This window comes from Euprymna scolopes, chromosome 28 (genome assembly GCF_053919585.1).
Source record: "Euprymna scolopes isolate OS-2025 chromosome 28, ASM5391958v1, whole genome shotgun sequence".
NCBI lineage: Eukaryota > Metazoa > Mollusca > Cephalopoda > Sepiida > Sepiolidae > Euprymna > Euprymna scolopes.
Genome location: NC_136509.1, coordinates 20,446,261 through 20,462,471, shown reverse-complemented (window position 1 = coordinate 20,462,471; position 16,211 = coordinate 20,446,261). Strand labels below are relative to the sequence as shown.

The 16,211-nt window shown below is 24.2% G+C and overlaps 1 protein-coding gene across 3 annotated transcripts in view; it reads right to left on the bottom strand.

Moving 5' to 3' along the window:
- The window catches only part of LOC145249497 (ras-specific guanine nucleotide-releasing factor 2-like), a 1,106,705-nt gene that overhangs the window by 345,854 nt on the left and 744,640 nt on the right, over nt 1-16,211 (bottom strand). The gene's annotated exons all lie outside the window — the stretch shown is intronic.

The window sequence follows — 16,211 nt, the reverse complement described above, 5'->3', positions numbered from 1 at the left end:
ACCCAGCCACGCGTTGCTGTGGTTTAGTGGAAATGGGGGGAAAAAAAAGAAAAATGCTGAGGGTTACGGAAATGCCCCTTCCCCTCTGAAATCCTCACAGGACACCTGGTTTTTATTTTATCACGTTAATCTCATCGATTAGAAATGTAACAATCAGGAGTTTTAAAAAAAAGAAAGTTTTTTAAAATATTAACAACAGATGAAAATGAAAAACCTCCTCCGACTGAGGAAATCATGAATTCTTTAGAGAAAAATGTTTCTTCTTTTTTAAAACCAAAGAAAATAAAATTTGTTACATTTGTTAGTTTAGTAATGTGATAATTTTGCTTCATAAATGTGTCTGATGTGACAAAAGGTTATTTTTGGGGAATTAATTCAGTGAGATTTGAGCGTTAATATTAGCTGCAAAAACATATTTTTCTTTTTGTGTTTGCGTCACGTCATTTACTTAGCCTGGAATGGTAGGCAAAGAAAGAAAGAGGAAAAGAGTTAATTCTCGTTTAATATAGTACTTCCATGTTGAGAATTTAGGTGTATGATGCACGAAGTCATGTTGGTGGTTTTACATCCCACAGGATGAAGTCAGCCAGCGAGTTGCTTACTGCATCCTGAACTGGTTTGGATTTTGTGTGCAGTGCCTTTTATACGATTTGTCCGGCCCTGAGAGGAGGCCATCAGAAAAAGAATAAAAAAAAAAAAGTGTTTTCTTTGAGCGTTGATTAGATAGAAAGTAAACAACCTGTCACGTGGTATAGTCTTGAACTACGTCCGCGCGCAGAGGCACAGTTTGACTCTTTACTTTGACAGAATTTGCATGGGTGGATACGGCAAATGTATACGCAACTGAAATGTTCTTTATCCATCCGTTTTAACGTCTCTGGTATATCGCTATATCATTACTCACTAGGAACTCTCACACAGGCCAGCATCAGATATTTCTCTTCTCTGCAAAAAAAAAAAAACCTGTGGTGTTCCCTAGAATCTGAGTAACAGCAAGCCCCCCCCAGATTTCCAGTACTCACTACCTCTTGTAATAACCTTTGCAAATTAGTTTGCGTTATTGCAACAGCCAGTTACTGATTTCTCATTGGTAGTGCCCATTGGTCTTCACTGGAATTAGAGTGGCAATAAACCTATCCAAGGTCCCGATCTCCTTCGCACTCATCCAGCGAAGATCTGATTAGTGATTTCTCGTCTCGGTTATGCTGTCCTCCTTGACTCTCCTCACTTTTTCTCCTTACTACTACTACTACTACTACTACTACTACTACTACTACTACTACTACTACTACTAATAATAATAATAATACTAGGTGCTGTATGTGCTATTTGCTTATTTCGGCATTGTTTCGAGTCGTCCTGAACTAATATATACTTGGTGGTGCTATCAGATCAGGCTGTCCGAAGATATTGGTTTCCTGAGACGAAATGCACCTAACATTGATGCTTTTTGTGTTTCTACTTCTTTTTGCAAAACTGTATGTTCTGCAAAAACAAAGCCAAAAACAACAATCCTCCCTTTTCCTCCCTTTTTCTTCTTCCCATTTCCCCTTTCTCTTTCTTCCTGACTTGTTTCCTAACTTAAAATGTACCAAACATTAATACTGTAACCCTTTTCCCTCTCTCCCATTGCAAAACTCATTCATGTTCTGCAGGGCAGGGAATAAAAACGATAAAATCCACTACAAAACAACCAAACCAAACACTACAAACTAACGATTAGAAAATACAAAGAGCTTGAAAAATAAAAACCTTTTATAAAATAACTGGGTGCAACATGAATATTATTTAAAAAAATAACTGGATTTGCCATTAAATAACTCCAAAAGGATTGATGTGCCGTAAAATAAACAATCAAACTAAACTATGTATACGTGAAACTGGAATTAAAGCAGTGCTGATCCAGGGGAGGTGTAGTTGGAGATTGTGCAACTCTTGCCACAAAAATTTCATGCGCAGGCACCCTTTAGTGGGTATCCATAGTCTTTCGAAACTGACCAGAGTCTTTATTTATTATTATTATTATTATTATTATTATTATTATTATTATTATTATTATTATTATTATTATTATTATTATTATTAATTATAATTTATTATTATTATTTATTATTACTTCTTATTATTTTTATTATTTACTTTTATTACTATTATATTTATTATTATTACTATTATTATTTATTATTATTATTTATTATCATTTATTATTATTATTTTTATTATTATTATTTATTATTGTTATCATTATTTTTTATTATTATTAATATTATTTATTATTATTATTTATTATAATTATTTATTATCATTATTATTATTAATTTATTATTATTATTTTTATTATTATTTATTATTGTTATTAATTTATTATTATTATTAATTTATTATTACTATTAATTTATTATTATTATTAATTTATTATTATTATTTTTATTAATGTTATTATTCTTATTTCTATTATTATTATTATTATTATTATTATTATTTTTATTATTTTTATTTTTGTTATTATTATTTTTATTATTATTTTTATTATTTTTATTATTATTATTATTATTATTTTTATTATTATTTTCATTATTATTTTTATTATTATTATTATTATATTTTTTTTTTCTTGTCTTATCCTTTGTCTAATTCCCAATTAAGATATTGATATTTATTTTTTCATGTTCTTTCTCTTGCACTATGCTGGTGGAGGTATTATTATTATTATTATTATTATTATTTTTTTATTATTATTTTATTATTGGAGATTGTGCAACTCTTGCCACAAAAATTTCATGCGCAGGCACCCTTTAGTGGGTATCCATAGTCTTTCAAAACTGACCAGAGTCTTTATTTATATTATCATTATTATTATTATTATTATTATTATTATTATTATTACTCGTGGGACCAGTGGAAATTCCACAGCAGCATCTTTCAAACATAATATATTGCTTCTGGCCATTCTGTGGATGTTCAGCATAAATGGAGACCCTGCGATATTATTGTAGCCCTTTTGTTAAAACTGTAAAAATATTTATCTAAGTAATCTGGTTAATATAGTGTCAGAATATATCTTTATAAGAGTTTGTGACATATTTCCATTATATGGACACCCAGCATGAATGGAAACCTCTTAATATAATTCTAACATTTTTAGACAGAACAGATCATAGTCCAAAAACCAAGTAAGTATATTTTAGTTTCACGCACAGCCAAAAAGCGACATCATTTTTTTTTATTTAATGTTTTTTGTTTTTTTTCTGCATTGCGTCTTCGGGGATCGGGAGATCCTATTTATTAAAAAGTATAATAGAAGCTGATAACAAACTACGAAGTTTATCTCTATACTAATTTAATGTTGGTTATCACCTTCTATCTTCCTTTTTAATAAATAGGATCTCCTGCTCGAATAATTTATAATCTGGAAAGTGTGACATACGTACGTACGTACATTAAAGGTACTGCAGTATTAACATACAGATTATTATTTACTCACGAGGAGTAGTCACACAGGCCATCATCAAAGATATCTCTTTGAGAACAACTTGTGGTGTTCTCTGGAGTCTGAGTGACAACAAGTCTCCCCGGATTTTCAGTACTCTCCACTTCTTTTGATAATCATTATAGATGAATTTGCATTATTGTAACAGCAGCTTACCATTGAATTACCGTTGGTAGCGACCATTGGTCTTCACTGGAAATTGGGTGGCAAAAAGCCCCCAGAAAGTTCAAGTCCTCTTTGCACTCATCCAGCGGAGGTCTGGCTAGTGCTTTCTCTCTTTGGTTTTTCTGTCCGCCTTTACCATCCTCCCTTATTTGGTGTGGCGTCAGTTTTTGGTGACACACACACACACACACACACACACACACACACACACACACACACACACACACACACACACACACACACACACACACACACACACAGGGGACAGAAGGCAGGGGTGCAGAGTTATTTAATTTACAATTATGCAGTTCCAGTTTTTATGATTTCATGTGATATATTTTTTGTGTTTTAAGCCTAGTTTGTGTCTATACCTCATGTGTGTTAGTCTCCGCACTCAAGGATTTTCCTTAATATTTCAGCGATTTTCATTATTGTTATCCGTTGTATCTTCTCAGCCATCCCTCTGATTCCAATCGCTCCCATTCTTTTTTCAAGGTTTTTCGGTAATGTTCTTAGTGTTCTTACTATTAGTGGTGTTTTTTTAAAAATTATTATTATTATTATTATTATTATTATTATTATTATTATTGTTGTTGTTGTTGTTGTTATTGTTATTATTGTTGTTGTTGTTGTTGTTATTATTATTATTATTATTATTATTATTATTTCTCATACAGGTCATCATCAGAGATTACTCACTCATAACAACTAGTAGTGTTCACTAAAATCTAGGTAACATTTGCAAAACCTTTGCATTACCGCAACAGTCACTTACCATTGATTTCCCGTTGGCGTGAACTGTTGTTCTTCACTAGGATTTGGGTGACAATAAGCCCCTACAAGGCCCCAGTCCATTTTGCATTCTTTCAGTGGAGGTCTGATTAGTGCTCTCTCTTTCCTCAGTCTTTCAAAACTACTTGATTCTTCACAACTACTTTGTGTTGTATCAGACGAAACTGGTGCGTTTTATTTATTCATTCATTTATTTTTTATATATTTATTATATTTTTAATTTTTTATTTCATTTATTTATTCAGTTACTGGTAGGGGAGGGGCGCATCCGACTTGCACGGTCGTAAAATACGCTTAAATATATTTTAATTTATGCAGATTTCATATTTATTATTGCAGAGCCAATTTTCTATTGAATATTTTATATATACATATAGTATTGATTTCAAAAGTTTTTAAAAAATGACTTGGGTACCATCAGCTAGAATCGAAACCAAAACATTTAACTCTCCAGCCATGTTCCCTACCATTTGAACTATTGACAGATAGATAGGGAAGATTTAAAATTAAACCATTTCAAGCTATGATTGAATTTGCACATGTGCAAAAGTAATCGAAATATGTTGGCAAGTTGAAATGAACAGTTTGCATTTCAACTTGTCGATATATGTACGTACGTTTTATTCAACCACCCAAACAAAGATTTTACTCGTTATAAACCATCCTTGATGTATGATTAATATTTCTTGTTAATTTCAGTGTTATGTGACCAATAGTTTAAGAGTTTATCAGTTAAATATTTTCACGCAGACAGACATATATACATCTACCGTTTTATTTACATAGACTATATTATTTTATGATTTTATTTTTTAAATATATATAAGATGAGATGTTTTGCAGTTTCAATTCCATTGGGTTCCACTTTTCTAGTGACTAGTTAATGGTCATAGTTTATGTGGGTTGCTTGGGGCACAATGAAGAGCGGCCCTTTTGGGAGCGCTGGGGTTTCTACATTAATAAACCTAATACCTAACTTGTGCCTTACTGTATTCGTGGGGAGGCGAGAAAGAAAGGCGTTATTATTGAATGACGGCTTCAGTAACTATTGCCACTCAGGTATGACTCGAGCCAAGAGTGACGGTTGTTTACAATGTTGAACGAAGTCAAAACGATATAAGACCTTAGAATTTGAAAGGTCAAACTCGAAAGAATTCATGATGTTTCAATGAAGAAAGAGAGAATTGAATCTGATTGTATCGTTTTACACAGTTGAAGCTTGCACCTTGTACGGAACGGACGCACAAACATAGCAGTTTTGCTGCACGCATTCGTCGATGACAAAATATGCTCCACCATTGTTAAACGTAAAATAAATTTTATATTTTTATAAAAATGCATTTGTTCGCTATTTTTGTACACACATTAAATTTCAGCATGCAGTCTCTGCCATTTAATGCTGACAATGGAAACACTGCCTGCATGCAATGAAGACTCAAGAGGCGACCCATGCCAGCCGGTTATAGCCTATAAAATATCGACCCGTTGATGCTTCCATGTGCCTATCGTTTGATATCGTGTCTAACTAGTTTCGTTCACAAGACGTTTCTCAATCAGGTAACACTTCCCAGAAAACAATAGTGACATAGCTTGCCACATTCCAGAATTTTTCTTAAGATTCCAGCTGCTTTTATCATTGCCGTTTGCTGTAGAGTTTACATCTACCCTTTGATTCCAATTTCTCCTAGTTTTTTTTTTTTTCAGTTTTTGTGGGACTGTTTCTGGTGTTCCTACAATGATTGGTATTATACTGACTTGCTTCATGTTCCATATTCCTTTCAGTTCTCTGGCAGGTTCTGTGTATTTGTTTTTCTGTCATTTTTGTTTTAACTCTGTGGTCTGCTGGGATGATAAAAAGTTTGCATTTTCATTTTGTTCTTGTTAACTATGATGATATCTGACAATCTTGGGATGATAAAATGCACAAGTTTGCATTTTCATTTTGTTGTTAACTATGATGATATCCGACCATCTTGCGTGGATGAGTTTATCTGTTTGTACAGCGTGTCCAAAAAGTCACTGAAAAGTTGAAAATCTTTTTCTTTTTTTTACCATTAATGATTTTTTTCTCTATTTCAGATATTTTACAGATAATATTTTGGAAATTAATTATAGATAATATTTTCGAAATTAATTATGGATAATATTTTGGAAATAAATTACAGATAATATTTTGGAAATTAATTATGGATAATATTTTGGAAATAAATTACAGATAATATTTTGGAAATTAATTATGGATAATATTTTGGAAATTAATTATGGATAATATTTTGGAAATTAATTATGGATAATATTTTGGAAATTAATTACAGATAATATTTTGGAAATTAATTATGGATAATATTTTGGAAATTAATTATGGATAATATTTTGGAAATAAATTATGGATAATATTTTGGAAATTAATTATGGATAATATTTTGGAAATAAATTATGGATAATATTTTGGAAATTAATTATGGATAATATTTTGGAAATTAATTATAGATAATATTTTGGAAATTAATTACAGATAATATTTTAGAAATTAATTATGGATAATATTTTGGAAATTAATTATAGATAATATTTTGGAAATAAATTACAGATAATATTTTGGAAATTAATTATGGATAATATTTTGGAAATTAATTATGGATAATATTTTGGAAATTAATTACAGATAATATTTTGGAAATTAATTATGGATAATATTTTGGAAATTAATTATGGATAATATTTTGGAAATAAATTATGGATAATATTTTGGAAATTAATTATGGATAATATTTTGGAAATTAATTATGGATAATATTTTGGAAATTAATTATGGATAATATTTTGGAAATTAATTATAGATAATATTTTGGAAATTAATTACAGATAATATTTTAGAAATTAATTATGGATAATATTTTGGAAATTAATTATAGATAATATTTTGGAAATAAATTACAGATAATATTTTGGAAATTAATTATAGATAAAATTTTGGAAATTAATTATAGATAATATTTTGGAAATTAATTATAGATAATATTTTGGAAATTAATTATAGATAATATTTTGGAAATAAATTACAGATAATATTTGTGAAATTAATTATAGATATTTTTTTGGAAATTAATTATAGATAATTTTTGGGAAATTAATTATGGATAATATTTTGGAAATTAATTATGGATAATATTTTGGAAATAAATTATAGATAAAAGTTTGGAAATTAATTATAGATAATATTTTGGAAATTAATTATGGATCATATTTTGGGAATTTATTATGGATAATATTTTGGAAATTAATTACAGATAATATTTTGGAAATTAATTATAGATAATATTTTGCAAATTAATAATAGATATAATTTTGGAAATTAATTATGGATAATATTTTGGAAATTAATTATGGATAATATTTTGGAAATTAATCATGGATAATATTTTGGAAATTAATTATGGATAATAATTTGGAGATTAATTATAGATAATATTTTGGAAATTAATTATAGATAATAGTTTGGAAATTAATTATAGATAATTTTTTAGAAATTAATTATAGATAATATTTTGGAAATTAATTATGTATAATATTTTGGAAATTAATTATGGATAATATTTTGGAAATTAATTATGGATAATATTTTGGAAATTAATTATAGATAATATTTTGGAAATTAATTATAGATAATATTTTGGAAATAAATTACAGATAATATTTTGGAAATTAATTATGGATAATATTTTGGAAATTAATTATAGATAATATTTTGGAAATAAATTACAGATAATATTTGTGAAATTAATTAAAAATAATTTTTAAGAAATTAATTATAGATAATTTTTTGGAAATTAATTATGGATAATATTTTGGAAATTAATTATGGATAATATTTTGGAAATAAATTATAGATAATATTTTGGAAATAAATTATAGATAATATTTTGGAAATTTATTACAGATAATATTTTGGAAATTAATGATGGATAATATTTTGGAAATTAATTATGGATAATATTTTGGAAATTAATTATGGCTAATATTTTGGAAATTAATTATTGATAATATTTTGGAAATTAATTATAGATAATATTTTGGAAATTATAGATAATATTTTGGAAATTAATTATAGATAATATTTTGGAAATTAATTATAGATAATATTTTGGAAATTAATTATAGATAATATTTTGGAAATTAATTATAGATAATATTTTGGAAATTAATTATAGATAATATTTTGGAAATTAATTATAGATAATATTTTGGAAATTAATTATAGATAATATTTTGGAAATTAATTATAGATAATATTTTGGAAATTAATTATAGATAATATTTTGGAAATTAATTATAGATAATATTTTGGAAATTAATTATAGGTAATATTTTGGAAATTAATTAAGGATGATATTTTGGAAATTAATTATAGATAATATTTTGGAAATTAATTATAGATAATATTTTGGAAATTAATTATAGATAATATTTTGAAATTAATTAAAGATAATATTTTGGAAATTAATTATAGATAATATTTTGGAAATTTATTATGGACAATATTTTGGAAATTAATTACAGATAATATTTTGGAAATTAATTACAGATAATATTTTGGAAATTGATTATGGATAATATTTTGGAAATTAATTACAGATAATATTTTGGAAATTAATTATGGATAATATTTTGGAAATTAATTATGGATAATATTTTGGAAATTAATTATGGATAATATTTTGGAAATTAATTATGGATAATATTTTGGAAATTAATTATGGATAATATTTTGGAAATTAATTATAGATAATATTTTGGAAATTAATTATTGATAATATTTTGGAAATTAATTATAGATAATATTTTGGAAATTAATTACAGATAATATTTTGGAAATTAATTATGGATAATATTTTGGAAATTAATTATAGATAATATTTTGGAAATTAATTCTAGATACTATTTTGGAAATTAATTATGGATAATATTTTGGAAATTAATTATGGATAATATTTTGGAAATTAATTATGGATAATATTTTGGAAATTAATTATAGATAATATTTTGGAAATTAATTATAGATAATATTTTGGAAATAAATTACAGATAATATTTTGGAAATTAATTATGGATAATATTTTGGAAATTAATTATAGATAATATTTTGGAAATAAATTACAGATAATATTTGTGAAATTAATTAAAAATAATTTTTTAGAAATTAATTATAGATAATTTTTTGGAAATTAATTATGGATAATATTTTGGAAATTAATTATGGATAATATTTTGGAAATTAATTATAGATAATATTTTGGAAATAAATTATAGATAATATTTTGGAAATTTATTACAGATAATATTTTGGAAATTAATGATGGATAATATTTTGGAAATTAATTATGGATAATATTTTGGAAATTAATTATGGCTAATATTTTGGAAATTAATTATTGATAATATTTTGGAAATTAATTATAGATAATATTTTGGAAATTATAGATAATATTTTGGAAATTAATTATAGATAATATTTTGGAAATAAATTATAGATAATATTTTGGAAATTAATTATAGATAATATTTTGGAAATTAATTATAGATAATATTTTGGAAATTAATTATAGATAATATTTTGGAAATTAATTATAGATAATATTTTGGAAATTAATTATAGATAATATTTTGGAAATTAATTATAGATAATATTTTGGAAATTAATTATAGGTAATATTTTGGAAATTAATTATGGATAATATTTTGGAAATTAATTATAGATAATATTTTGGAAATTAATTATAGATAATATTTTGGAAATTAATTATAGATAATATTTTTAAATTAATTAAAGATAATATTTTGGAAATTAATTATAGATAATATTTTGGAAATTTATTATGGACAATATTTTGGAAATTAATTACAGATAATATTTTGGAAATTAATTACAGATAATATTTTGGAAATTGATTATGGATAATATTTTGGAAATTAATTACAGATAATATTTTGGAAATTAATTATGGATAATATTTTGGAAATTAATTATGGATAATATTTTGGAAATTAATTATGGATAATATTTTGGAAATTAATTATGGATAATATTTTGGAAATTAATTATGGATAATATTTTGGAAATTAATTATAGATAATATTTTGGAAATTAATTATTGATAATATTTTGGAAATTAATTATAGATAATATTTTGGAAATTAATTACAGATAATATTTTGGAAATTAATTATGGATAATATTTTGGAAATTAATTATAGATAATATTTTGGAAATTAATTCTAGATACTATTTTGGAAATTAATTATGGATAATATTTTGGAAATTAATTATGGATAATATTTTGGAAATTAATTATAGATAACATTTTGGAAATTAATTACAGATAATATTTTGGAAATTAATTTTGGATAATATTTTGGAAATTAATTATAGATAATATTTTGGAAATTAATTACAGATAATATTTGTGAAATTAATTATAGATAATTTTTTGGAAATTAATTATAGATTATTTTTAGGAAATTAATTATGGATAATATTTAGGAAATTAAGTATGGATAATATTTTGGAAATTAATTATAGATAATATTTTACAAATTAATTATAGATAATATTTTGGAAATTAATTATGGATAATATTTTGGAAATTAATTATGGATAATATTTTGGAAATAAATTATGGATAATATTTTGGAAATTAATTATAGATAATATTTTGGAAATAAATTATGGATAATGTTTTGGAAATTAATTATGGATAATATTTTGGAAATTAATTATGGATAATATTTTGGAAATTAATTATGGATAATATTTTGGAAATTAATTATGGATAATATTTTGGAAATTAATTATAGATAATATTTTGGAAATTAATTATAGATAATATTTTGGAAATTAATTATAGATAATTTTTTGGAAATTAATTATAGATAATATTTTGGAAATTAATTATGGATAATATTTTGGAAATTAATTATGGATAATATTTTGGAAATTAATTACAGATAATATTTTGGAAATTAATTATAGATAATATTTTGGAAATTAATTACAGATAATATTTGGAAATTAATTATGGATAATATTTTGGAAATAAATTATGGATAATATTTTGGAAATTAATTATTGATAATATTTTGGAAATTAATTACAGATAATATTTTGGAAATCAATTATGGATAATATTTGGAAATTAATTATAGATAATATTTTGGAAATAAATTATAGATAATATTTTGGAAATTAATTATGGATAATATTTTGGAAATTAATTATAGATAATATTTTGGAAATAAATTACAGATAATATTTGTGAAATTAATTATAGATAATATTTTGGAAATTAATTATAGATAATTCTTTGGAAATTTATTATGGATAATATTTTGGAAATTAATTATGGATAATATTTTTGAAATTAATTATAGATAATATTTTTGAAATTAATTATAGATAATATTTTGGAAATTAATTATGGATAATATTTTGGAAATTAATTATGGATAATATTTTGGAAATTAATTACAGATAATATTTTGGAAATTAATTATAGATAATATTTTGGAAATTAATTATGGATAATATTTTGGAAATTAATTAAAGATAATATTTTGGAAATTAATTATAGATAATATTTTGGAAATTAATTATGGATAATATTTTGGAAATTTATTATGGATAATATTTTGGAAATTAATTATAGATAATATTTTGGAAATTAATTATAGATAATATTTTGGAAATAAATTATAGATAATATTTTGGAAATTAATTATAGATAATATTTTGGGAATTAATTATAGATAATATTTTGGAAATTAATTATGGAGAATATTTTGGAAATTAATTATAGATAATATTTTGGAAATTAATTATAGATAATATTTTGGAAATTAATTATAGATAATATTTTGGAAATTAATTATAGATAATATTTTGGAAATTAATTATAGATAATATTTTGGAAATTAATTATAGATAATATTTTGGAAATTAATTATAGATAATATTTTGGAAATTAATTATAGATAATATTTTGGAAAGTAATTATCGATAATATTTTGGAAATTAATTATAGATAATATTTTGGAAATTAATTATAGATAATATTTTGGAAATTAATTATAGATAATATTTTGGAAATTAATTATAGATAATATTTTGGAAATTAATTATAGATAATATTTTGGAAATTAATTATAGATAATATTTTGGAAATTAATTATAGATAATATTTTGGAAATTAATTATAGATAATATTTTGAAATTAATTATGGATAATATTTTGGAAATTAATTATGGATAATATTTTGGAAATTAATTACAGATAATATTTTGGAAATTAATTATAGATAATATTTTGGAAATTAATTACAGATAATATTTGGAAATTAATTATGGATAATATTTTGGAAATTAATTATGGATAATATTTTGGAAATTAATTATGGATAATATTTTGGAAATTAATTACAGATAATATTTTGGAAATTAATTATAGATAATATTTTGGAAATTAATTACAGATAATATTTGGAAATTAATTATGGATAATATTTTGGAAATAAATTATGGATAATATTTTGGAAATTAATTATTGATAATATTTTGGAAATTAATTACAGATAATATTTTGGAAATCAATTATGGATAATATTTGGAAATTAATTATAGATAATATTTTGGAAATAAATTATAGATAATATTTTGGAAATTAATTATGGATAATATTTTGGAAATTAATTATAGATAATATTTTGGAAATAAATTACAGATAATATTTGTGAAATTAATTATAGATAATATTTTGGAAATTAATTATAGATAATTCTTTGGAAATTTATTATGGATAATATTTTGGAAATTAATTATGGATAATATTTTTGAAATTAATTATAGATAATATTTTTGAAATTAATTATAGATAATATTTTGGAAATTAATTATGGATAATATTTTGGAAATTAATTATGGATAATATTTTGGAAATTAATTACAGATAATATTTTGGAAATTAATTATAGATAATATTTTGGAAATTAATTATGGATAATATTTTGGAAATTAATTAAAGATAATATTTTGGAAATTAATTATGGATAATATTTTGGAAATTAATTATGGATAATATTTTGGAAATTTATTATGGATAATATTTTGGAAATTAATTATAGATAATATTTTGGAAATTAATTATAGATAATATTTTGGAAATAAATTATAGATAATATTTTGGAAATTAATTATAGATAATATTTTGGGAATTAATTATAGATAATATTTTGGAAATTAATTATGGAGAATATTTTGGAAATTAATTATAGATAATATTTTGGAAATTAATTATAGATAATATTTTGGAAATTAATTATAGATAATATTTTGGAAATTAATTATAGATAATATTTTGGAAATTAATTATAGATAATATTTTGGAAATTAATTATAGATAATATTTTGGAAATTAATTATAGATAATATTTTGGAAATTAATTATAGATAATATTTTGGAAAGTAATTATCGATAATATTTTGGAAATTAATTATAGATAATATTTTGGAAATTAATTATAGATAATATTTTGGAAATTAATTATAGATAATATTTTGGAAATTAATTATAGATAATATTTTGGAAATTAATTATAGATAATATTTTGGAAATTAATTATAGATAATATTTTGGAAATTAATTATAGATAATATTTTGGAAATTAATTATAGATAATATTTTGAAATTAATTATAGATAATATTTTGGAAATTAATTATAGATAATATTTTGGAAATTAATTATGGATAATATTTTAGAAATTAATTATAGATAATATTTTGGAAATTAATTATAGATAATATTTTGGAAATTAATTATAGATAATATTTAGGAAATTAATTATAGATAATATTTTGGAAATTAATTATAGATAATATTTTGGAAATTTATTACAGATAAGTAAAGTGTTGAACAACATACACATACGGAGCTTCTCAGGCGATGCTTTGACGACAACATTATCTCTGGCTATGACAATGTTAAATGGCCACCACATTCCCCAGACTTGATTAGCTCTGACCTTTTCTTGTGGGGATATTTTAAAGAAAGAGTCTATGTTAACGGACCCCAAACCCTGCGAGAATTGAAGGGAAACATCAGAAACGAAATAAGGGAGTTAAATCACAATTCTGCCATGAATAATGTTTTGGAAAGAACATAAATGTGCGAAGCTGAACATGAGCAGCATTAAAAAGACATTATTTTTCACAAAGATGGTTTGAATTTTGCATTATTTAAAGAAAGATTTCCCAATGTTTTAGTCAGATTGTGTTAAAATTACAGAAACATATAAAGAATCTATTTTAATTCAAAATTCTTCAGTAACTTTTTAGACACCCTGTACCTCCATGTCCAAAAGGACTTTGTTGTTTTCGGGTTTCTTTTATCTCTGGTTTGTGCCTATACTACTTGTCTGCTTTTTTTAAAATGCAGTCGTCTACACAGTCCTAGTGTACCGCTTTCCCCATGCACTTGTGTCTATTCTTATAATCTTCTGGGGTTATTTTTACAGCATTCACTTATTTTGCGGTTTGCCATCTCGTCTCTTTGTTCACAGAGTTTATATGTACTATTTTCTGAGGCTTTAACTATTCTAGCTTTAATGTAGTTAGTTCTAATTGCATTGTTCTGTACATCTGCCAGTAGTGATTCCGTTTCTCTGTCTAAGTGTCCTTTTCTTAGCCATGTCTATATGCTTTTGTGATTCGCTTTTTTTGTCATTCTTATGAGTTGCTAATGATACTATTTTTCTTCCTACTCTTTATTTTATTTATTTAATTTTTTTTGCAGTTTTCTGTATTGCTTGTTTTTCTAGCTGCGGTGATCACTCTTTCTCAGTTTCAAGTCTACTTTTGTATCATCCACACAATTTTCTGTACTTATCAGTTCTCTTCCCCCTTCGTTTCTTATTATGTAGAGTCAGTTAGCATTATCTTTAGGCTGTAGTGCATTGTGCATGATCATTAGTTTCCTTGTCTTCTGATCCATATGCCTACATTCTTCTTTAGTCCTGCCTATAAATTGTCCAGCGTATCTAATTAATGATATTGCTTATCTGAGGAGGTTGCCATCTGGCATATTGTGGACCGGTCGCAGTCGCAGCTAACATAATCAGTACCGTCTGAACAATATAAAGATGTGGTTGAGATCGGCTGTGCAGATCATAGTGTTGGAGACTTTGAAGACATGAAGTGGCATGATGTGAAACCACACCAAAGACCATAACCTTTGTTAAACTGTACCCTCAAGCATTGAATCATCCGGACTTGCATTTTGAGGGTGCTGGCAATGGTTCTGTTGTCATAACTCAGATCGGTGGAGAGCATAAGTTTTACAGCGGCATCGCCGAGCTTGCCCATTGAACATTGTGTCACTTTCAGACATGATGGAAGGCTCCTATCGTTCTTGGGATTTGTACAAAACTGGCCAACCAGTAGAAGGTCTGCAACAAAATCCTTTGTCTTTCGAGACTGAATGGAGATAATTACCAGATAATATACCTCGTTATTATGATATGGTAATGTATACGGCATAATCACGTTGACATGCTGGTTTCTGCTGGATTACCAAAGTTAAGCAACGTTGAACTTGGTCAGTACTAAATGGGTGACCATTTCGGACTTCCAGATGCTTTATGCTCTATGCTAATCTCGGCATTGTTTCCAGTCGCCCTGGACTTCCCCTTGCCACTGACCTCAGACAGTGCCGATT